Source organism: Aquarana catesbeiana, linkage group LG12, assembly GCF_042186555.1.
Source record: "Aquarana catesbeiana isolate 2022-GZ linkage group LG12, ASM4218655v1, whole genome shotgun sequence".
NCBI lineage: Eukaryota > Metazoa > Chordata > Amphibia > Anura > Ranidae > Aquarana > Aquarana catesbeiana.
Window position 1 is genome coordinate 166,570,166 of NC_133335.1, and position 26,302 is coordinate 166,596,467.

Genomic DNA, 26,302 nt, shown 5'->3' on the forward strand with positions numbered 1-26,302 from the left:
CATACTATACATCAAAATCTAGGTCTTGGTCTTGTGATTCTCACAATATAAAGATATTCGCTGTAGGATTTATAGTTTTTAAAATACGGCCATTTGAATTACTGCATAGTTACTACATCTACCATGGTCCTGTGTACTGTGTATGGAGCAGTATTTGTGAAGCATAAACAGGGCATGAGCGTTGCTAGGAAACAGTGGTTGTAAACACAAGATGCTGAGACACCCCAAATGCATGTGACTTCATCTGCTAGACTTGATAATGCTTGTAGACTCCTCCCACAGTTTTTACACTACAGAGACAAGTAATATACCGAAACGTGCGGATTGTTCCCGATTGGTGTGCTATTACTTTGTGGAATGTTTCACCGAATGGTTCACGAAATATCGTCGTTTTTGCGGCAATATTGGTCCCATAGGAATGAATGGTGAAATGTTCAATGTCATTTAATTGGTGTGCTATTACCTTGTGGAACTTTGTGAAAAGCTGAAATATACCAGTGTGAATCCGGAATCAATGTCATTTAATTGGTGTGCTATTACTTTCTGGAACGTTTTGCCGAATGGTTCACGAAATATCGTCGTTTTTGCGACGAAATTGGTCCCTTAGGAATGAATGGCGAAATGTTCAAAACTAGAGTGGGAGGTGACAAAAGCTGACAACCCCATGATCAGCCAAAACATTATGACCGCCCCATAAAAAAAAAATATTTTTGGAAAAAAAAATCATTTTTGAAAAAAAATTCATTTTTGAAAAAAAAAAATCATTTTTGAAAAAAAAAAAACATTTTTTAAAAGAAAAAATTATTTTTGAAAAAAAAAATCATTTTTGAAAAAAAAAAATCATTTTTGAAAAAAATTCATTTTTGAAAAAAATTCATTTTTGAAAAAAAAAATTCATTTTTGAAAAAAAATAATTCATTTAAAAAAAAAAAAATCATTTTTGAAAAAAAATAATTCATTTTTGAAAAAAAAACCTTTTGAAAAAAATGTTCAGCTCTTTCAGCTAATGATGGGACTTCAACTTTTTTACTACTATTTATACTTTTTAAAATATTAAGCTTTTTAACACTTTTCACAGTTACTCAAGCCACTCCATCCAGTCATTCCGCCCACTCCTGTTGTATAGGCAAGAACACTTTTCACAATTTCCCCAGAAATTGTAGCTTTTCTAGGTATTCTTATTAAGTGTTCTTGCATAGCAAGACCACTTACTGTTATCTCACATATATATTCTTCTTCTTATTATTATTATTATAGCCAAATTTACCACCCTAACTCCTCCCACAGTTTTTACACTACATAGACAAGTAATATACCGAAACGTGCGGATTGTTCCCGAATGGTGTGCTATTATTTTGTGGAACGTTTCGCCGAATGGTTCACGAAATATCGTTGTTTTTGCGGCGAAATTGGTCCCATAGGAATGAATGGGGAAACTAGAGTGGGAGGTGACAAAAGCTGAAAAATCAGAACATGATTTCTAAACTGCCGCCACTCCCTCATTTTCAAGCCCACCTACACAAATCTTATATCAAAACGTTCAGCTATCCCTGCTGCCACTAAACATGTCCACGGCTAAGCCATAGTCCTGATAGTTTTCACAATATGACCATTTGTTTGCAACTCACGCCATCCATTGACATTCATTGAAACTACACTCTAGCCCCTTCAAATTTGAAGGGCAATTTCTAAACTGCGACTGTGCCTCCATTTTTAATATTTCAGAGACATACTATACATCAAAATCTAGGTCTGGGTCTTGTGATTCTCACAATATAAAGATCTTCGCTGTAGGATTTATAGTTTTTGTGAAAAAGCTTTTTGTTTAGAGGTCATTTCAGGAAATGTTAGCCATTAATCAGAGTGTACTGTGTTTGTTTTGTTGCCATGGTTACCAAAGCTTCTGTTATACACAGGGGGGGAGGTGGCTGGAGCATCTCAGCTCTGATTACAGAGCCCGGGGGAGGGGACAGACACACCATGTACTGATTTATAATAGAGAAATATGATGGGGCAGTTTTGATAGGGCAATTCTGATGGGGCAGTTTTAATGGGGCAATTATGATGGGGCAGTTTTGATGGTGGCAATATGATGGGGCAGTTTTGATAGGGCAATTCTGATGGGGCAGTTTTGATGGTGGCAATATGATGGGGCAGTTTTGATGGGGCAATTCTGATGGGGCAGTTTTGATGGGGCAATTCTGATGGGGCAGTTTTGATGGTGGCAATATGATGGGGCAGTTTTGATGGGACAATTCTGATGGGGCAATTTTGATGGTGGCAATATGATGGGGCAGTTTTGATAGGGCAATTCTGATGGGGCAGTTTTGATGGGGCAATTCTGATGGGGCAATTCTGATGGGGCAGTTTTGATGGTGGCAATATGATGGGGCGGTTTTGATGGTGGCAATATGATGGGGCAGTTTTGATGGTGGCAATATGATGGGGCAGTTTTGATGGTGGCAATATGATGGGGCAGTTTTGATGGTGGTAATATGATGGGGCAATTCTGATGGGGCAGTTTTGATGGTGGCAATATGATGGGGCAGTTTTGATGGTGGTAATATGATGGGGCAATTCTGATGGGGCAGTTTTGATGGTGGCAATATGATGGGGCAGTTTTGATGGAGCAATTCTGATGGGGCAGTTTTGATGGTGGCAATATGATGGGGCAGTTTTAATGGGGACAATTTTGATGGGGCAATTCTGATGGGGCAGTTTTGATGGTAGTATGATGGGGCAGTTTTGATGGCGGCCGTTTTAGCAATATAAAGATCTTCGCTGTAGGATTTATAGTTTTTGTGAAAAAGATTTTTGTTTAGAGGTCATTTCAGGAAATGTTAGCCATTAATCAGAGTGTACTGTGTTTGTTTTGTTGCCATGGTTACCAAAGCTTCTGTTATACACAGGGGGGGAGGTGGCTGGAGCATCTCAGCTCTGATTACAGAGCCCGGGGGAGGGGACAGACACACCATGTACTGATTTATAATAGAGAAATATGATGGGGCAGTTTTGATAGGGCAATTCTGATGGGGCAGTTTTAATGGGGCAATTATGATGGGGCAGTTTTGATGGTGGCAATATGATGGGGCAGTTTTGATAGGGCAATTCTGATGGGGCAGTTTTGATGGTGGCAATATGATGGGGCAGTTTTGATGGGGCAATTCTGATGGGGCAGTTTTGATGGGGCAATTCTGATGGGGCAGTTTTGATGGTGGCAATATGATGGGGCAGTTTTGATGGGACAATTCTGATGGGGCAGTTTTGATGGTGGCAATATGATGGGGCAGTTTTGATAGGGCAATTCTGATGGGGCAGTTTTGATGGGGCAATTCTGATGGGGCAATTCTGATGGGGCAGTTTTGATGGTGGCAATATGATGGGGCGGTTTTGATGGTGGCAATATGATGGGGCAGTTTTGATGGTGGCAATATGATGGGGCAGTTTTGATGGTGGCAATATGATGGGGCAGTTTTGATGGTGGTAATATGATGGGGCAATTCTGATGGGGCAGTTTTGATGGTGGCAATATGATGGGGCAGTTTTGATGGTGGTAATATGATGGGGCAATTCTGATGGGGCAGTTTTGATGGTGGCAATATGATGGGGCAGTTTTGATGGAGCAATTCTGATGGGGCAGTTTTGATGGTGGCAATATGATGGGGCAGTTTTAATGGGGACAATTTTGATGGGGCAATTCTGATGGGGCAGTTTTGATGGTAGTATGATGGGGCAGTTTTGATGGCGGCCGTTTTAGCAATTTAGCTATTCAGCATTCCCACGCATTTTCCCCAGGAAATGCATTTTCTAGTTATTTAAGTGTTCTTGCATAGCAAGACCACTTACTGTTATCTCACATATATTATTATTATTATTAAGTGTTCTTGCATAGCAAGACCACTTACTGTTATCTCACATATATATTATTCTTCTTATTAAGTGTTCTTGCATAGCAAGACCACTTACTGTTATCTCACATATATTTTCTTCTTCTTCTTCTTCTTCTTCTTCTTATTATTATTATTATTATTATTAAGTGTTCTTACATAGCAAGACCACTTACTGTTATCTCACATATATATTATTCTTCTTATTCTTCTTATTTTTTCAAAAAAATAATTTTTGAAAAAAAAAAATCATTTTTGAAAAAAAAAAAAATAATTTTTGAAAAAAAAATCATTTTTGAAAAAAAAATATCATTTAAAAAATATATCATTTAAAAAAAAATCATTTTTGAAAAAAAAAAATCATTTTTGAAAAAAAAAATCATTTTTGAGAAAAAAAAAAATTTTTGAAAAAAAAAATCATTTAAAAAAAATATCATTTAAAAAAAAATTATTTTTGAAAAAAAAATAAAATCATTTTTGAAAAAAAAATAAAATCATTTTTGAAAAAAAAATAAAATCATTTTTGAAAAAAAAAATTATTTTTGAAAAAAAAAATATATATTTTTGGAAAAAAAAATTATTTTTGAAAAAAAAAAATATATTTTTGAAAAAAAAAAATATTTTTGACAAAAAAATCATTTTGAAAAAAAAAATCATTTTTGAAAAAAAATTCATAATTTTTGAAAAAAAAAATCATAATTTTTGAAAAAAATGTTCAGCACTTTCAGCTAATGATGAGACTTCAACTTTTTTACTACTATTTATACTTTTTAAAATATTAAGCTTTTTAACACTTTCACAGTTACTCAAGCCACTCCACCCAGTTACTCCGCCCACTCCAGTTGTAGAGGCAAGAACACTTTTCACAATTTCCCCAGAAATTGTAGCTTTTCTAGTTATTAAGTGTTCTTGCATAGCAAGACCACTTATTGTTATCTCACATATATATTATTCTTATTATTATTATAGCCAAATTTACCACCCTAACTCCTCCTACAGTTTTTACACTACATAGACAAGTAATATACCGAAACGTGCGGATTGTTCCCGAATGGTGTGCTATTACTTTGTGGAACGTTTCGCCAAATGGTTCACGAAATATCGTTGTTTTTGCGGCGAAATTGGTCCCATAGGAATGAATGGGGAAACTAGAGTGGGAGGTGAAAAAAGCTGAAAAATCAGAACATGATGAAGGGGGCGTGTCCGGATGCAGCAAGGAGCAGGACGTGTTTCAGAGCAGCTCCGCCGGCCCTGGCTCCATCCACAGCCATCCAGCCCTTAAAACCCGCTCTTTTAAAAGCAAAAGGCTCCCCAAGCGTAGCAGGGAACCATCCTCAACAGGGGAGGAGGATATTGACCGAGACAGCAGCCCGAGAGCGAGGTAACAGGCCGGCATCTCCTCCTGAAGGCATTCCGCCATCTTGCGGCCTGCGGCGGCCTCGCGATCCCCGGCCTAAAGTGCTGCGCTCGGCGGCGGGGGGACCCCGGCGCTCCGCGCATCGGTCGCGCCTGGAGGTAAGAGGAGAAGTGGACCGGGGGAGACGGGCAGCTGGCGACCGCACTGCTAGGATCCCCGGTCGGCACCACAACCCGGCCGCGGCCCGCCATCCTGCGGCCTGTGAAGCCCCCGCCATCCCCGGCCTCGGGTACCGCAATCGGCGGTGAGGGGGCCACCGCAAGTCTCCCATAAGAGCCACCTACCTGAAGGCGGCAGCGGGACCTGGAGACCACGAGAGGGGGCTGCAGGAAACTCCATAAAGGCCCTTGGTGGGCTCCATGCAGCGGCAGCCATCTTGGAGGCCAGGGCCTTAATTAACACTGTCCTGGAGTGCAGAGGTCTGGGGGAGAGAGTGGCCACCCATCCTGGGGTCTGCCCAAGAGGGAACAAACCACAAAAGGACATTGTGAAATCGCTAAGCCGTCCCTCCCTCTCCCTCCCAGCCTGTATCCTACAGAACAGTCTGCAGATTCTACAACAAGGTACTGTTGCTGGGGGTGACACAACCGCGGTTTTCAGGGCCCGTACCCTTCCTGTGTCCTCTCCAATATTGTAAATCTTTAAAAGGGGTCACACACTGTACCACACTTACTGCTTGATTACCCCTGACCCTGCACACAGGCTCCATCACTCGCTTGCTCACTACTGCTTGGCGTAGGCCCCCTAACGCCTGCATGAAACACAGAAACTCCAAATCAAAATTTATCACAGGAGAGAGTCGTGACCTAGCTATGGAAACGTAAGAACGTGTCGTTGGGAGCTCTGCACTGAAACGGGCCGTGAATCACCCGTAGCACCGATCAGCTAAGCCATTCATTCATGCCAGGAGGCCGCAGGCGCCCACAGGTCACTGAGGAACGGAGGGGACCCGAAATCTCACACTACTTTCTGCGGCAGCAGCAGATTCCCTCACCGGCGAGACAGAGCAAGATGGCGCCACCTCGAGTCAGCACGGCGGGCGCTACACCCTCAAGTAAGAAGGGCGCTCCGGCAACTACCTCTGCAGCGGAGGAGGACTTTCCCCCCTTGCCACACAGAGTACCCTCTCCTATAGTATCCCCGGCTCTCACAACCGCTGACACGCCACTGCATCCAGAGAACGCTGATGACCTAAGCGGCCTAATTGAAAGCTCCCTAAGAGACATAGTGTCAGGTCTCCCCACCAAACAGGACTTAAACGCTATGGCCACCTCTATTGTCAATGCACTAACCAAAGAACTGCATGACCTAAAACAGCAAGTGGATGTTGTCGAGGAGAGAGTCACCACGATCGAAGCCTCCCAATCTACTACAGAAGCGCGCCTCACTACACTTGAGTCGGAGTATGGGGCCTTCCGCCGCCATCTTGTCGACGTTCAGCTACGCCTAGATGACGGCGAGAATAGAAGCAGACGGAACAATCTGCGCCTAAGGGGGATCCCAGAAGCCACCATGGGCCCAGACCTCAGATCCACAGTGGTCGCCATCTTAAACCAGGTCCTGGGCAAACCACCGACAGATGACCTGGAACTAGACAGGGTGCACCGTATACCAGGTCCCAGACCCCCACCCTCTGCACAGAGATCATCATCCGAACTAGACTCTCCCCGTGATGTACTATGCAGGGTGCATTTTTTCACTATCAAGGAGGACATTCTTCGCCTTGCCTGGGAAAAGGGCCCAATAGACTTTGACGGGGCTCACATCAGGATTTTCCCTGACATCTCCAGACAAACTCGCACCATGCGGGGGCTCATGCGACCCCTACTGGAAATCATCCGCGAAGCAGATGCCACCTACCGTTGGGGTCACCCCTTCCATCTCATCGTCAGGAGGCAGGGGGCGGAATTCTACCTCCGCACGCCAGACCAACTCCCTGCCCTCTTTCATTTCATCTCCAGGCCGGTGATCGAGGTGCCCAACTGGTTTGACTATCTGCTTTCCCAGAACTCACAAGGTCCAGCACCACCCAGACAACAGAGAGCTCGACGCCCAAGATCCCGCCCGCCAAACCGAGAAGATAGAAGAGCCCATCCAACAGTATCTGAGGACTAAACACTCACCACTTTTTGGTTCTTGGTAAGGCTTTCAGTACCTCTTATGGGCAGATGCCCCGCTCCTTCCCCCCCTTATGGTGATTTTTCCAGGAACATTCAAACCCATGCACCAGGACTCCCCCCCCCCCTTTTTTTTTTTTTTTTTTTTCTCTTATCCATGGGTTAACTCTCAAATATGGACGGGGGAAGAGGGAGGGGGGACGCATTGTTATAACTGTTTAAATGTGGTATTTTTGCTGTAGGCCAGACTTCATGCACTCCACCCGAGTTTATTTTATATGAACGTAGTCGATGAGGAGGAGGCTCATACATTCTTCTCATGAGCCAAATCTGGTCAGGCTGCCTTGGCGCACTGACGGCCGGGCGGTGGGGGCCCCCTCCTGGCCTTGTCCGGGAGAGGGGTGAGTTGACCCCCGGGGTCCTCGACCCCTAGCCGCCTCTGCAATGCGTCAACGCCAGTAGATCATGGCTGTTAGAGGTTTACTTAGTTGCACATACTAGCCTTAAACACAGTTACGTTTATGATTGTTATGCCCAGTTTTGTGGTAAATTACACCCTACTTATGATGGTTAATATATTGTTTTTTCTTAATGTTTCTGATTCTGAAGGCCCCCCATTCAGTGCATCTCCCTACCACTCCCAAAAGTGCTCTCTCATACTGCTTGACTTGCTCACTTAAGTGTGAGCAAAAAATGTTTTCTTTTTTATTGTTGCGCACTTTGACGCACCGACCACCCCCCTTAGGGCGACCTCCCGATTGCTGCACAATCCCTTTTGTGCCTCGGCCGGGAGATCATAGCGTAGTCTCTTGACTAACTTAGATTGCTCCCTCCCTCCCCTCCCCCTTCCCCCCTCACCTACCCGCTCCTCTTCCTGCTCTGACTCTGTTTTCACCTTCTTTATTCCTCTCTATTCTCTGGTGCTGTTGCCCTCTAGCTGGGGGGGGACGTGAACCTAAACCAGAGGTGATTGTCCTCCTCATTCTGTCAACGATCCTCAGCGCCCGGGCCGCCACAATGGCTCTCCTAAAGGTGACCTCTCTTAATGTACGGGGCCTCAATATCCCGGAAAGGCGTTCCCAGCTACTAGCTGACCTACGCAGAACAAAAACCCAAATTGCCTTTCTACAGGAAACCCACTTTCATGGCGAGCATATTCCCAAACTGACTAACAATCTGTTCCCGACGGCATACCACAGCATCTCACCTATCTCCAAATCTAAGGGGGTTAGCATTTTGGTGGCAAAGTCAGTACAGTGGGAGTTCATGGCACAGCAGGCGGACCGTCAGGGCCGCTATCTCCTGATCAAGGGCAGGGTATCGGACATTCAGGTCACTCTTGCAAATATCTATTTCCCCAATGCCGACCATGCTCGGTTCCTACGCGGGCTGATACCCACACTACTTGAGTTCACGGAGGGGATGCTCATTTTCGGAGGCGATATGAACTTCGCAATGGACCCCCTGTTGGACACCTCACGGGGTGCCTCTCATCTCTCATACGCGCGCCTTAAACGTATTAAATCCGATCTTCAATCTCTTCGTCTGATGGACCCCTGGCGCCTCTTACACCCCAAGGATAGGGATTACTCGTACTTCTCACAAGTCCACCATTCGTACTCAAGATTAGATTACCTGCTCCTTTCCCATCAGGACTTGCCAAGGGTGGTGGACTCATCCATAGATGTCATTTCCTTTTCTGACCATGCCCCCATACACTTGACGCTCCACATGGGACCAATGTCTAAATCTCCACCTTCGTGGAGACTGAATGAATCACTACTTCAATCTGCAGAGACCCGCGCGGAGATCCAAGCCAAACTGCGGGAATATTTCGCACTTAATGTAGCCTCGGTCCCCAATCCCTTGGTGGTGTGGGAGGCGCACAAGCCAGTTATCAGGGGCATTTTGACAGGTATTGGGGCACGTCTCAAGAGGGAAAGAACCCGTAGAACTGAAGAACTTCTACTTCAGATTAAGACCCTCGAATGCACGCACAAGGCTAGCCTAGCACGCTCCGTATACCAGGAGTTACTTAAGGCACGTGAAGAGCTTCGCTCGCTTCTGTTGCATAAAACGAAAGAGAGGCTAGCATGGTCACGTCGTACAATGTACGAATTCTCTAACAAACCTGGCTCACTCCTAGCCAGAGCTTTACGCGGTCCCCGCACCAAAACTTTCATCCCCCACATTCTGTCTCCCACGGGTCGGAGGGTCTCTACCTCAACAGAAATAGCAGAGGAATTCCGTTCATTTTATAGCGGTCTTTATAACCTAGATAAAACTTCTCCCGGCGCCCCTAACCCTACTGGAGGATCCACTCCACATGAATATCTAGCTTCCTCAGGCATGCCATCTCTGCCAGCCGACACTGTGGAGGGGTTGGAAGACCCCATCACGGTGGAGGAGTTGGGAGTGGCAATGGCGAGCTCCAAGCCAAAGAAAGCCCCAGGCCCTGATGGCCTCACTTCAACTTACTTCAAAACATTCTTTGAGACGCTCTCCACACCGTTAGTGGCTGCACTTAACTCTATTACGAAAGGCAACTCCTTCCCCATAGACTCCCTTAGGGCATACATCTCTCTCATCCCCAAAGAGGGAAAGGACCCACTTAGGTGTGGAAATTACCGACCGATAGCTCTGCTAAACACCGACCTGAAACTATTTGCCAAGATCTTGGCAAACAGATTGCTCCCACATATACCAAATCTAATTCACAAAGACCAGGCGGGCTTTGTTCCTCAACGGGAACCACGCGACAACACAATTAGGGTGCTGAACCTCATACATGCCGCTAGGACCACGCGACGACCCCTTCTACTGCTGTCAACAGACGCAGAGAAAGCTTTCGACCGTGTAGATTGGACGTTTGTTAGAGCTACTCTCGAACACATTGGCCTTCGGTCGTCGATGCTCAGCTGGATCCTATCACTCTACTCTAGCCCCACAGCTGCGGTCAGGGTCAACGAAACCAGGTCCGGCTATTTCGACATTCGGAATGGTACCAGACAGGGTTGTCCCCTGTCTCCCCTAATCTTCATTCTCACCTTAGAACCCCTGCTCTGTAAGATACGGGCCAACCCCCACATAGAGGGCTTCCGTAAAACATCTGGAACCCACAAGGTCGCCGCATTCGCAGATGACCTTATCTTCTTCTTGGCTGACCCCATTGCCTCACTCCCCGTCTTGCTTCATTCTCTGAGGGAATACGGGGCTCTGTCCCTATTTAAAATAAATATGTCTAAATCCTCCATGCTCAATATCACACTGAGCTTGCAAAATACCCGACAATTGCGCCTGAACTACCAGTTCCACTGGGCAACCGATTCCATTCCGTACCTAGGTGTGGTCATCACCGCGGACCCCGCCGACCTGTACCAAGCAAATTTTGCCACTCTTCTACACAGACTTAAAACAGACCTGCAGCATTGGCACGCCCTCACTTTAACGTGGTTTGGACGCTGTAATGCCATCAAGATGACAGCCCTCCCAAGGATACTTTATCTTCTACAGGCCCTCCCCATACATCTCCCGCCCTCCTTCTTCAAGCGGATCGACGCACTCCTCCGAGAATTTGTCTGGTCACACAAGCCGCCACGCATAAAATTACAACTACTTTACTTGGCAAAACGCAGGGGAGGGGTGGGTTTACCAGACATAAAAGCCTACTACAGGGCAACGCATCTTACCAGATTGATAGACTGGTACTGTCACCTAGAGGCCAAACAATGGGTCACCATGGAGATGGAGGACTCAGACGGTACGGCCAGGAGTTGGCCGTGGCTTACCACTCCGATCCCGAAATCCATTGCCGAACACCCAACTTTGGGAAACACATTGAGAGTGATCAGAGAAACCTTTCGCAAAACCCAGATCTCACCTATCCCTTCCCCTATGGTGCCGATCCTGGGTAACCCTGACTTCATGCCGGGCTGCCAGGGGCCGATCTTTAGAGCCTTATCAGCGGGAGATAGATGGCCACACCTCCATGACTTCCTGGATCCCGGTGGCCAGCTCAAGACAACCGCGGGAATAGAAATCCTAGACAGGCCATTGGACTTCCTGAGTGGTCTCCAACTGCGTAACTTTTTGCACCGAAGCGCCCGAACTCTAGGTCCCCCACGCCCACTTACGGAATTGGAACGTATCTGCCACCGCAGAGAACCCATACGCCACTCTTTATCCCTGATCTACCTCTCTTTGATCGCCCCGGCTGAAGGTTTTGTCCCCCCCTTCCTTACTAAGTGGGAGACGGAACTGGGAGCGCATTTTGATGAAACACAAAGGGAAAAGATCTTACACTTTGCCCAAAAATCATCTCTGGCCACAAGGGTCCAGGAGACTTGCTACAAGATTGTGACCAGATGGTACAGAGTACCATCCACTCTTCACAGGTTTCTCCCGCAGGTGCCGGATCTATGTTGGCGTTGTGGAGCAGGAGAGGGAACAATGTTGCACATTTTCTGGGACTGTCCCAAGATTAAACCGTTCTGGAAAGAGGTGACGGATACGGTCGAACATCTGACGGGTGTCGCACTGAGGGGAGACCCCGGGGCCTGTTTACTGCACCTTTCTAGAAGTTCAATTAAGAAATATAAAGCCTCACTCACCATACATCTGCTTAATGCGGCCAAGGCCTGCATCCCTCTATTTTGGAGATCGGTAATCTCACCAACGAAGATTCAGTGGTATGCAAGGGTCAATGATATGCGGGACATGGAAGATCTTACGGCCACCCTGCATGACAGGGAGGAAGCCTTTCGGGAGACCTGGCGCCCCTGGCAACACTTCATCTACACCGAGGCCTACCTCCGGGAGATGACTTAATGCGGACACTCCTTGATACGAGGACCCTGCCTGGCTGGAGGGTGACACCGCCACCCTCCTCTCTTTACCTCTCTCTTCCTCTCCCCCTCCACTTCGCCTCTCATTCTCTCTGGCCTCTCCCCCCTTACTGTTTCCCGCTTTTCTCCCCTTCCCTCCCCTCCCCCCTCCTCCTCTCTCCCTAGGTTCTCACACAACCCCCTATATTTTTTCGGTTAAGGGAAGATTAGATCAGATATGTTGAATATCATGGTATTCATTACTCTACGTTAGTTGCCCCTTGCCGGACTCTACTGATCGGCAGGGAATATCTCCACCCCCGGTCAGTGGAGAACTTCTCAAGAGAAAAATCTTTGTTATCTTGGTTTATCTATATGCCTGTTGTCTAAGGATAAATACACGAGCCTTTAGTTTAAACGAGACATATCTCAGGGAACTGCTTGCAAACAGATAGTATGATAATCATAACATCAGACTTTCCCATACACTCAGGCTCTGTTTTCTTTATGCAGACCGTGTAAACTAGAGGAATGAATATGTGTTCACGTCTTTAGTCGACGGTAGTTTTCTGTTAAAGTCCTCTTCATGCCTCTGTTTTATCTTTTTTTTTTATCACTCACTAAATGTTATAGATCTTGATAACATGTATATCACACTGTAACAAGCATTGTTGAAATAAAATAAAGGAATTTAAAAAAAAAAAAAAAAAAAAAAAAAGAACATGATTTCTAAACTGCCGCCACTCCCTCATTTTCAAGCCCACCTACACAAATCTTATATCAAAACGTTCAGCTATCCCTGCTGCCACTAAACATGTCCACGGCTAAGCCATAGTCCTGATAGTTTTCACAATATGACCATTTGTTTGCAACTCACACCGTCCATTGACATTCATTGAAACTACACTCTAGCTCCTTCAAATTTGAAGGGCAATTTCTAAACTGCGACCGTGCCTTCAATTTTAATATTTCAGAGACATACTATATATCAAAATCTAGGTCTGGGTCTTGTGATTCTCACAATATAAAGATCTTCGCTGTAGTATTTATAGTTTTTAAAATACGGCCATTTGAATTACTGCATAGTTACTACATCTATCATGTTCCTGTGTACTGTGTATGGAGCAGTATTTGTTGAAGCATAAACAGGGCATGAGCGTTGCTAGGAAACAGTGGTTGTAACCACAAGATGCTGAGACACCCCAAATGCATGTGACTTCATCTGCTAGACTTGATAATGCTTGTAGACTCCTCCCACAGTTTTTACACTACAGAGACAAGTAATATACCGAAACGTGCGGATTGTTCCCGATTGGTGTGCTATTACTTTGTGGAACGTTTTGCCGAATGGTCCACGAAATATCGTCGTTTTTGCGGCGAAATTGGTCCCATAGGAATGAATGGCGAAATGTTCAAAACTAGAGTGGGAGGTGACGAAAGCTGACAACCCCATGATCAGCCAAAACATTATGACCACCCCATGATCAGCCAAAACATTATGACCGCCCCATGTAAAAAAAAAAATTATTTTTGAAAAAAAAAAAATCATTTTGAAAAAAATAAAAATTAATTTTTGAAAAAAAAAATATTTTTGAAAAAAAAAAATATTTTTGAAAAAAAAATTATTTTTGAAAAAAATATATATTTTTGAAAAAAAAATTACTTTTGAAAAAAAAAATTAAAAAAAAAATCATTTTTGAAAAAAACAAAATTCATTTTTGAAAAAAAAATTCATTTTTGAAAAAAAAATCATTAAAAAAATCATTTTTGAAAAAACAAAAAAACAAAATCATTTTTGAAAAAAAAAAAAAATCAAAGCTCTGAGGGGAATTATAGCTCCTCTCACACAGCTCTAAGGACAATTATAGCATTATAGCTCCTCCCACACAGCTTGGAGGGAAGTTATAGCTCCTCCAATACAGCTTTGAGGGGAATTATAGCTCCTCCCACACAGCTCAAAGGGGAATTATAGCATTATAGCTTAGCATTATAGCTCCTCCCACACAGCTCTGAGGAGAATGATAGCTCCTCCCACACAACTCTGAGGGGAATTACAGCTTAGCATTATAGCTCCTCCCACACAGCTCTGAGGAGAATTAGAGCTCCTCCCACACAACTCTGAGAGGAATTATAGTTTCTCCCACACCGCTGTGAGGGGAATTATAGCTCCTTTTAAACAGCTCTGAGGGGAATTATAGCTTCTCCCACACAACTCTGATGGGAAATGTAGCTTCTCCCACACAGCTCTGAGGGGAATTATAGCTTCTCCCACACAGCTCTAAGGGGAATTATAGCTCCTCCCACACAACACTAAGGGGAATTGTATCTCCTCCCACACAGCTCTGAGGGGAATTATAGCATCATTGCTCCTCCCACACAGCTCAGAGGGGAGTTATAGCTCCTCCCACACAGCTCTGAGGCGAATTATAGCTCCTCCTCCAACACAACTCTGAGGGGAATTATAGCTCTTCGAACAAAGCTCTGAGGGGAATTATAGCTCCTTCCACAAATATCATCATGCCATCTAAAGGAAAGAGATCTAAAGCTGCAAAGATACGCTGGACTAAACTGGATCCGGAGCCCCACAGCAGCATAGTGGATATGGAGGTTTGTGACAGTGAATGTGCCCAGGAGGTACATAGTGAACCTGTGGTGTCATTTTCATGTTCAACTCAGTGTCAAGTTCAAGAGCACAGTGACAGTGTGATGGGCACTTCTGAAAACCATGGCATGCAAGAACCATGTGTACCAAGTGAGATTTCTGTGCAGGCATCATTTCATCAGGGTCATCATGGCTATGGAAGGTTAAGGAACAAACAGTGTACATGCATGGCTCTGACATTTTTGGCATACCACAGTGAGCTTGATGATGTGAGAAAGGGTGATCTTGATCAAATACTGAAGAAGGGCAACAGCTTGTATGGCTCAACAATAAAACAGCTAAAACAAAGAAATGTCTATCAGCATCAGCACTTGACAATGGAAGAAGTGCCCCTCAGAGTCAACACTGACAAATATGAGTATAACGTTGTTAAATCTCCAGTGTTATCGGGATGTATGAGAGACACGGTAGACGGTGACAACCAAGGTTGGTTTGTTGACCTTTCCACAAGACTTCAGTGCCTCAATGCAGATGTTACACATGCACTTTTTATAGTAGTGCCATATTGCATTGCATTGTTCAGAGACAAGTCTGGGAGATATGGACTGTTTGATTCTCATAGTCGAAATAAGGATGGACTTCCTGCCACTGGAAAAGGAAAAGCTGTTATGATCACTTTTACACATTTGAGTGATATGGGGGCAAGGATTTACAAGTTGTATGAATTGCTCCTTACAGACACCAGAGGCCCTATTGATGGACTGCAGTATGACTTCATGCCAGTCTCATTTCATCGTGCAAGACGTCTGTCAGATGGTTTGCTGTCCCCACTGGTGCAATCTGACAAACCACATAATGCAAAGCATGTGGAGAACAAAGTGACACAGATGACCAAAGATGCAACACACACTGGATTCCCAGCCAGCAAGCATTCTCCACGGTCACTTGATGCAAAATCCTCACAGGGCATATGGAAGGACAGTAAGGCATTGTCCAAATTAAATGCACAGAGACGACAAAAACTGAAGACAAGACACAGAAATGAAAGAAGGCGTGATTTCAAGGCTACAAAGATGTCTGTCACCAATAAGAAGAGGACATACATCACCAGCCGATACAGAGCAGATGCTGATTTTAAGTTGAAGCAGAAGCAATATATCATTCGCAAATATGCAACAGATGCCAATTTCAACGTGAAGCAGAAGCAATACATCACCAGAAAATATGCGACAAATGCCGATTTCAACTTGAAGCAGAAGCAATACATCACCAGAAAATATGCGACAAATGCAGATTTCAAGTTGAAGCAGAAGCAATACATGACCAGAAAATATGCGACAAATGCAGATTACAACTTGAAGAAGAAGCAATACATCACCAGAAAATATGCGACAAATGCCGATTTCAACTTGAAGCAGAAGCAATACATCACCAGAAAATATCATAATGATCCTGCTTTCAGAAAACGTCACTTGCAACATTGCATGAGTTACATGAAAATGAAGCGTCACACTCAAGCAGATTTTCACATAACCCATAAGATGCAATGTGCCTTCAAAATAAGAATGAAATACAGACGATGGACTCGTGTCATGCGGGAATGCAGTCAACCAGTGGACAACAGCCTAATGCAGACAGCTATATCCACTTTCCATGAATGCATTAAAGCTGGGCCAACATTTGTGTGCACGATGTGTCATCGCACCCTTTTCCCTAACCAAGTGAAACATTGCATTCACAGCAACTACAAGAAGAATCTACACATTGTTGCTGCCTGTTTGACAGGGAAATATGTCCATGTGTGCAACAATCACTGTCAAGGACCTGAACAATGCACCGTACCAGATGAAAGGACCAAAGAATGGATTTGTCACTGTGATTCACATTTAAAAGCAGGACACAAATCATCCATCGCTGTGGCTAACAACATGGAGCTGGCGCCCATTCCCCCAGAGCTCTGCGATTTGAATGTGCTGGAAAGACAACTTTTGGCCAAAATACTGCCATTTGCCAAGATCATCACACTTCCCAAAGGTCGACAGGCAGCTATACATGGCGCTGTAGTGTGTGTGCCATCCGAGGTGGAAACCACGGTCAATACTCTACCAAGATCGCACAGCACATCCCAGTTACACAGAGTGAAGCTGAAAAGACGTCTGACTTACAAAGGCCACCAGCTGTTTCATAATGTCAACATGGGAAATGTAGTAGCAGGTCTGTCAAAACTCATTGACACACACCCCGACTACAGTGACATTTCAATTAGAGTGGATGAGACAATCGCTGATGATGATGATGATAATGATGATGATGATGGGATGGAACTCGACAGTTGTGACGAAACTGAAATGATGGAGATACTTGAACGCATCGAAAATTGTGATCCATCAGAGGTACAGTCTGCATGTTTACCGGCTGCTTCTGAGCAACAGGAAGGCCATGACCAACAACCTCCTAATGCAGAGGATGAGAAGGATACACTAAGACCTGGAATTGGCCTAGACAGTTGTTTGCAGCCATCTGACCTTGGAGAGGAAGCACTGACACACGGTGATGGAATATTCAGCATTGCACCTGCACAAGGAAACACACCTGTCAGCTTCTTTAAAGTTCCTAGGCTTGAGGCAATGGCTTTCCCTGTTCAGTTCCCTACTGGACAGAATACATTGGACCAGGCAAGACAAGTCAAACTGTCCCCGAGCATGTATTTCAATGCAAGGCTTTTTTGTGTTGATACTCGTTTTGCAAGAGACACAAGCTACCTCTTCTTTGCGCAGTTTGTCACAGAAACACACATGGCCAAAAGCAGCATGTCCATCCAGTTAAGGAAAGGAAAACCCAATACCAGGGATGGACAGAAAATATCCAACAAGCTGCTACAGGACAAGTGTGAGGTTGAGAGGTTGGTGCGAAACCGAGATGCCACAAGGTTCATGCAACCACTGAGAGGGAGTCCAGCTTACTGGGATAAAAATCTGAAGAATTTGCTAGCCATGGTCAGACAATTGGGTAAGCCAACATTTTTTCTTACCTTCTCTGCTGCAGAATTCAGATGGCCAGAGGTAATAACGGCAATAAAGGCACAACAAGGTCAAAAGGTGGATTTTGCGGGGCTAGACTGGGCTGAAAAGTGTGACATTCTTCGAGGCAACCCAGTGACCACCATGCGCATGTTTGACAAACGGGTTGATGCTCTGATGCGAGAGCTGCTGTTGGGTCCTGCACAGCCAATTGGTGAAGTTATTGATTACTTTTACCGGGTTGAATTTCAGGCGAGAGGGAGCCCTCATATACATTGTCTCTGTTGGGTAGCAGGAGCTCCTATATTTGGACAAGACAGTGATGACAAGGTGTGTGCCTTTATAGATCATAACATCTCATGCCAGCTGCCTGATGAAGCCAAACAGGCCTTACTTCACAGATTTGTAACAGAACTTCAAATGCACAGCAGATCTCATTCAAAATCATGCAAGAAAGGTAACAGAGTATGCAGATTTGGATTTCCAAAGCCACCTATTAGAAAAACGAGGATAACTTACCCGATGCCAGAAGAACAAGGAGATTGTGCAATGAAACCACAAGCAGCCAAAAACAAACTGAAACCAGTCTGGGATTTGCTTAATAACCCAAAAGTGCAGCTTGAAGACATGTCACAGCTACTGGCACAGTGTGATATGACTTTGAATCAGTACAACTCAAACATTCAGGCATTGACCTCCTCAAGTGTGATTCTAATGAAGCGTGATGTCAAGGACTGCTGGGTGAACAACTACAATCCACATTTGCTGACGGCCTGGAATGCCAACATGGACATCCAGTACATTCTTGATGAGTATGGTTGCATCATGTACATGTTGTCCTACATATCCAAGCCAGAACGGGAGCTGAGTGACTATCTCAAAACAATAGTCAAAGAAATGAGCCCAGAAACAGCGACAGAACGAGAAGAAATGAAAGAGGTTCTTCAGGCTTATTCAAAACACAGAGAGGTCAGCGCCCAGGAGTCTGTGGCCCGTACGTGCAGCCTGAAAATGAAGTCTTGCTCACGTGAGGTTGTTTTTCTGCCAACTGGTGACAACGCACTGAAAATGAGTCTCCCGCTCAGTGCATTGCAGAACAAACCAGCCGATTCTCTTAATGTGTGGATGACGAGTTTTGTCGACAAATACAGAGCCAGACCCGAAACACCAGAGTTTGAGTCCATGTGTCTGGCAGACTTTGCATCCCATTACAGGGTTGTCTATGGCAAGCAGAAGGAAGACAGCAAGCGTGTCAGCCTATTGAATGAAATGGGAATGATTCAAAAACGCACGAGAGGGAAGCCTGCAATCATCAGGTACGCACGCTTCTCAGAGAAGAAGGACCCCGAGAACTACTACGGCAGACTGCTTAAACGCTACCTCCCCCACCGTTCAGAGTCATCACTGAAAACTGTAAGGTTCCCAACACACCAGGATTTTTACAAAGGTGCCTGTGTGAGCTTACCAGGAGAAGAAGCAATCCGAGCAGTGTCTGCAATTGTTACCAGCAACCAAAAGAAGTTCGAACAACACAACAAAATTGTGGAACAAGTCTTGGATGACTTTGTAAAAAACGGCCCTGTTGAAGATGCTTGGAACACCTTTGCCCCAGAAGCTGAGTTGGATAGGTTGGAATGTATAGAGGAACGCAAAGAAGGGGAGCCACTTCATGAGAATGAACAAGATGATGTTCCGGAGTATACACGTCACAAACAAACAGGTGGAATTGCGCTTACTGTGAAGGCCCCACAAATGTGCCCTGATTTCCTTCGGAAAATGTACAGAAACCTTAACCGGACACAAGCTCAGACATTCTACTCAGTTTGTGACTGGTGCACTAACCGTGTGCGTGGCCTAAATCCTGACCCATTCTATTACTTTGTCACTGGTGGTGCAGGGACAGGCAAATCACACCTGATAAAGTGCATCTATGCTGAGGCGACAAAGATACTCTGTAAACTTACCAGACTACGTGAGGAAGCAGACATATCCATGCCCAGCGTTTTACTAACTGCATTTACAGGAACAGCAGCTTTCAACATTTCAGGCAACACTTTGCATTCTCTTCTGAAGTTGCCAAGAAGCTTGAAGCCACCCTACCAAGGACTTGGAAATCTAATAGATGAAGTGAGGGCACAGCTGTCAAATGCGGAGATCATTGTTATTGACGAGGTGTCAATGATTTCAAAGCCCCTGTTTGCCTACATCAACTGGAGATTACAGCAAATCAAAGGCAGTAAGAAACCTTTTGGTGGTATGTCAGTACTAGCAGTAGGAGACTTTTACCAGGTCCCCCCGCTGGGAAAAAGTAAGCCACTCTGCGTGTTTGAGGAAAATACCAATGACCTCTGGAAAGACAACTTTCAGATGATCACGCTGACAGAGATCATGCGACAGAAGGATGACATTTCATTTGCTGAGCTTTTGAATAGAATCAGAGTCAAGCAGAAGACTGTCACCTTAAGCAATGATGACAAAGCTCTGCTTGCTCAGGCTTTTACAGATCCCACCCACTGCCCTAATGACGTGCTACACATATTTGCCACCAACAAAGAGGTTCACAAACATAATGCTGCAACTGTGTCTGTTCTCCATTCAAACGTCACCAACATAGATGCCGACGATTACAGAAAAGACCCTAAGACAGGAGTGATGCTGAGGCAACACCAACCTTTCAAAGGACACAAAGACAATCTGATTGACACACTGCAAGCAGCTGAAGGTGCCCGTATCATGATCACAAGAAACATTGATGTAGAAGACGGGCTTGTTAACGGGACATTTGGCAAGATTGCAAGAATAATCATCCAGACTGAGAATGGTACTACTACGGTAAACAAGCTTGGGCTTATGCTGGACAATCCAAATGCAGGACAGAGATACCGTAACAAGTCGTCTTGTGATGCTGACAACTTGGTGTACATAGAAAGGGTAGAGGAAAACCTGAGACAGAAAGGAGTTGTTCGCAGGCAGTTCCCCCTGAAGTTGGCTTTTGCATGTACGATTCATAAGTGTCAGGGGATGTCGATACAGTCAGCAGTGGTCTCATTGAAACGGGTCTTCCAACCGGGAATGGCCTATGTTGCTCTGAGTAGAACAACTACACTGCAAGGACTGTACATAACCGACTTTGATGAGAAGAAGATCTTTGCTGATCCTGAAATCACAGCCTCCCTGGATTCAATGAAGAATGCATCACTGGAAAGTGTTATGCCCCTCTTAAAGTTTCTACAGACAACAGACAAACAGCAAACATTAACAATTATCCATCACAACACGGAAGGATTACCAGCTCACATTGAAGATATCAAATCTCACCATGAGTTGACACTTGGAGATGTTTTATGTTTCACTGAAACTCATCTCTCAGGCTCTTCTGTTGCTGAAAGTCTCCAGCTGGAGGGCTACAACCTGTTCAAATGCAACAGACACCTCTCGTACACGAACCTTCCTGACATTGCAAGTAAAAGTGGCGGAGGTGTCGCCTTGTATGTCAGAAACCATTTCAAGGCCTATGAAAAGCAGTATCATCACAATGTGACTGACTTGGAGTTCTTGGTTGTCAAACTGGAGTCCCCTGTACAAGCTTTGATCGCTGTTGTTTACAGGCCACCAGATTACAGTATTGGCCTATTCCTTACTAACCTGCTGGGCCTCTTGGAATCTTTGGAAATAATGGATTGCCAACCTATAATACTCTGTAGAGATTTCAATGAAGATTTTCTGTGCAGAGAAAAGAAGCCAATATCTGACCTTCTTCACTCAAGAGGATATACCCAACTGGTCTGGGCAGCCACCACAGAAAAAAACACACTGTTGGATCAGATTTACATCTCCAGGGTGCAGCACTGTCTCCAGTCAGGAGTACTGCACAGTTATTACAGCTATCATGATCCTGTGTATTGTGTTTTGAGCAGTGGTTGTGAACACGCTTAGAGCCTGCATAAACAGGGCACAAGTGTTGCCAGGAAACAGTGGTTGTGAAACAGTGGTCATCAAACAGATAATAAAGTGGCAATGAGGGTCAGTTTATGTTATGTGAGTTTTATGTCAGTTTTAGTTATGTGGGACCATTTACAATTAGCTAAAAATCATTCTCTATATTTCATGTTCGGTGTACTTGTTAGACACTGAACTCACTTACTCCCCCCCATCCATCACAGACATCTGTCCTCATCACACTCACCCTCTCCTTCCTGTGCTATAGCCTGCTTGCTGATTAGTAAGACAGATAAAGAAACAGCAAGGAGCAAAACTGCAGAGAAACTGAAAATTTGTAAGGGTTTAAAGTATATGCTTTAATGAATTGCCTTGTATCCAAAAAGTTCAAAAAGTTGACTGTTCAAAATGTTAATACAATGTATAACGGAAATATACTGCCAGTTCGCTTGTGATGCAATATATTGAAATTATATGTACACTGTGTAAACTGTTTTTGACACACTTGATTTTGGGACGCGAGTCCGTCAGGTGCTATGCTTTGGCTGGGGCGGAATAAATCCTGGTAACCCTTAAGTCTGTGTCCGACAAAGTCATTTACCAATATTTCTACCTTCTACATCATTAGCACTTGTGCACTTTTTAAATTTGATCAATCAATTGGTTAGCGTAATGTTTACTATCTTTACTCACTACAAACACTCCACACAGTTACTCTACCCATCTGTCCAGTTCAACCTTTCCACAGTTACTCCAACCACACAAAAGTTACTCCAGCCACTCCCCCCAGTTACTCCGCCCACTCCAGTTTTAGAGGCAAGAACACTTTTCACAATTTCCCCAGAAATTGTAGCTTTTCTAGTTCTTATTATTATTATAGCCAAATTTACCACACTAACTCCTCCCACAGTTTTTACACTACATAGACAAGTAATATACCGAAACGTGCGGATTGTTCCCGAATGGTGTGCTATTATTTTGTGGAACGTTTCGCCAAAAGGTTCACGAAATATCGTCATTTTTGCGGCGAAATTGGTCCCATAGGAATGAATGGGGAAACTAGAGTGGGAGGTGACAAAAGCTGAAAAATCAGACCATGATTTCTAAACTGCCACCACTCCCTCATTTTCAAGCCCACCCACACAAATCTTATATCAAAACGTTCAGCTATCCCTGCTGCCACTAAACATGTCCACGGCTAAGCCATAGTCCTGATAGTTTTCACAATATGACCATTTGTTTGCAACTCACGCCGTCCATTGACATTCATTGAAACTACACTCTAGCCCCTTCAAATTTGAAGGGCAATTTCTAAACTGCGACCGTGCCTCCATTTTTAATATTTCAGAGACATACTATACATCAAAATCTAGGTCTGGGTCTTGTGATTCTCACAATATAAAGATCTTCGCTGTAGGATTTATAGTTTTTAAAATACGGCCATTTGAATTACTGCACAGTTTACAGCTACCATGATCCTGTGTATTGTGTATTGAGCATTGGTTGTGAAGCATAAACAGGACATGAGCGTTGCTAGGAAAGAGTGGTTGTAAACACAAGATGCTGAGACGGAATTGTATTGTAGCTCCTCCCACACAGCTCTGAGGGGAATTGTAGCTCCTCCCACACAGCTCTGAGGGGAATTATAGCATTATAGCTTAGCATTATAGCTCCTCCAATACAGCTCTGAGGAGAATTAGAGCTCCTCCCACACAACTCTGATGGGAAATGTAGCTCCTCCCACACAGCTCTGAGGCAAATTATAGCTAGTCCCACACAGCTCTGAGGGGAATTATAGCTCCTCCCACACAGCTGAGTGGAATTATAACATTATAGCTTAGCATTATAGGTCCTCCTCCACAGCTCTGAGGAGAATTATATCTCCTCCCACACAACGCTGAGGGGAATTATAGCTCCTCCCACAAAGCTCTGAGGGGAATTGTAGCTCCTCTCACACAGCTCTAAGGACAACTATAGCATTATAGCTCCTCCGACACAGCTTTGAGGGGAATTATAGCTCCTCCCACACAGCTCTGAGGGGAATTATAGCATTATAGCTTAGCATTATAGCTCCTCCAATACAGCTCTGAGGAGAATTAGAGCTCCTCCCACACAGCTCTGAGGAGAATTAGAGCTCCTCCCACACAGCTCTGAGGAGAATTAGAGCTCCTCCCACACAGCTCTGAGGAGAATTAGAGCTCCTCCCACACAACTCTGAGTGGAATTATAGTTCCTCCCACACCGCTGTGAAGGGAATTATAGCTCCTCCCATACAGCACTGATAGGAATTATAGCTCCTCCCACACTGCTCTAATGGGAAATGTAGCTCGTCCCACACAGCTCTGAGGGGAATTATAGCTCCTCTCACACAGCTCAGAGGGGAATTATAGCTAATCCCACACAACACTGAGGGGAATTATAGCTCCTCCCACACAGCTCTGAGGGGAATTGTAGCTCCTCCCACACAGTGCTTAGGGGAATTGTAGCTCCTCCCACAAAGCTCTGAGGGGAATTATAGCATTATTGCTCCTCTCACACAGCTCAGAGGGGAGTTATAGCTCCTCCCACACAGCTCTGAGGAGAATTATAGCTCCTCCCACACAACTCTGAGGGGAATTATAGCTCTTCAAACAAAGCTCTGAGGGGAATTATAGCTCCTTCCACAAATATCATCATGCCATCTAAAGGAAAGAGATCTAAAGCTGCAAAGATATGCTGGACAAAGCTGGAACTTTCAGACCCACGCTTTTGGGATCCGGAGCAGCCCCATAGCAGCATTGTGGATATGGAGGTTTGTGACAGTGCATGTGCCCAGGAGGTACATAGTGAACCTGTGGTGCCATTCGCATGTTCAACTCAGTGTCAAGTTCAAGAGCACAGTGACAGTGTGATGGGCACTTCTGAAAACCATGGCATGCAAGAACCATGTGTACCAAGTGAGATTTCTGTGCAGGCATCATTTCATCAGGGTCATCATGGCTATGGAAGGTTAAGGAACAAACAGTGTACATGCATGGCTCTGACATTTTTGGCATACCACAGTGAGCCTGATGATGTGAGGAAGGGTGATCTTGATCAAATACTGAAGAAGGGCAACAGCTTGTATGACACAACAATAAAGCAGCTAAAAAAAAGAAATGTCTATCAGCATCAACACTTGACAATGGAAGAAGTGCCCCTCAGAGTCAACACTGACAAATATGAGTATAACGTTGTTAAATCTCCAGCCACGGTAGACTGTGATAACCAAGGTTGGTTTGTTGACCTCTCCACAAGACTTCAGTGCCTCAATGCAGATGTTACACATGCTCTTTTTATAGTATATATTGCATTGCATTGTTCAGAGACAAGTCTGGGAGATATGGACTGTTTGATTCTCATAGTCGAAAAAAGGATGGACTTCCTGCCACTGGAAAAGCTGTTATGATCACTTTTACACATTTGAGTGATATGGGGGCAAGGATTTATAAGTTGTATGAATTGCTCCTTACAGACACCAGAGGCCCTATTAATGGACTGCAGTATGACTTCATGCCAGTCTCATTTCATCGTGCAAGACGTCTTTCAGATGGTTTGCTGTCCCCACCTGTGCAATCTGACAAACCACATAATGGAAAGCATGTGGAGAACAAAGTGACACAGATGACCAAAGATGCAACACACACTGGATTCCCAGCCAGCAAGCATTCTCCACGGTCACTTGATGCAAATTCCTCACAGGGCATATGAAAGGACAGTAAGGCATTTTCCAAATTAAATGCACAGCGACAACAAAAACTGAAGACAAGACACAGAAATGAAAGAAGGCGTGATTTCAAGGCTACAAAGATGTCTGTCACCAATAAGAAAAGGACAGTGCTCAGTTTGAAGCTGTGGAGCTTGGTGTAAGTGGAGCTGGATTAAGTGGGAGTTAAAAACAAGTGTTAGAGTATACAAGTCTTGCTGTCTGTTGGTGTGTGTTGCTGTCTGTTGGTGTGTGTTGCTGTCTATTGGTGTGTGTTGCTGTCTGTTGGTGTTTGCTGGGTTGCATTTTGGGGACTTTTCCTTTTAGTTTTTAATTTGCCTTTTGCTTTAACTTTTTAAATAGCTTTTTTTTTTTTCTTTTTTTTTTTTCTTGTTTCATCAGTCTATCAATTAAGGGGTGTGGTTAATTGCTCACAGGTGCCTATTTAACTTGTTGTAGGACTCAGTCTGAGCGTGCTCAGTTTGAAGCTGTGGAGCTTGGTGTAAGTGGAGCTGGATTAAGTGGGAGTTAAAAACAAGTGTTAGAGTATACAAGTCTTGCTGTCTGTTGGTGTGTGTTGCTGTCTGTTGGTGTGTGTTGCTGTCTGTTGGTGTTTGCTGGGTTGCATTTTGGGGACTTTTCCTTTTAGTTTTTAATTTGCCTTTTGCTGTCACTTTTTAAATAGCTTTTTTTTTTTTTTTTTCTTGTTTCATCAGTCTATCAATTAAGGGGTGTGGTTAATTGCTCACAGGTGCCTATTTAACTTGTTGTAG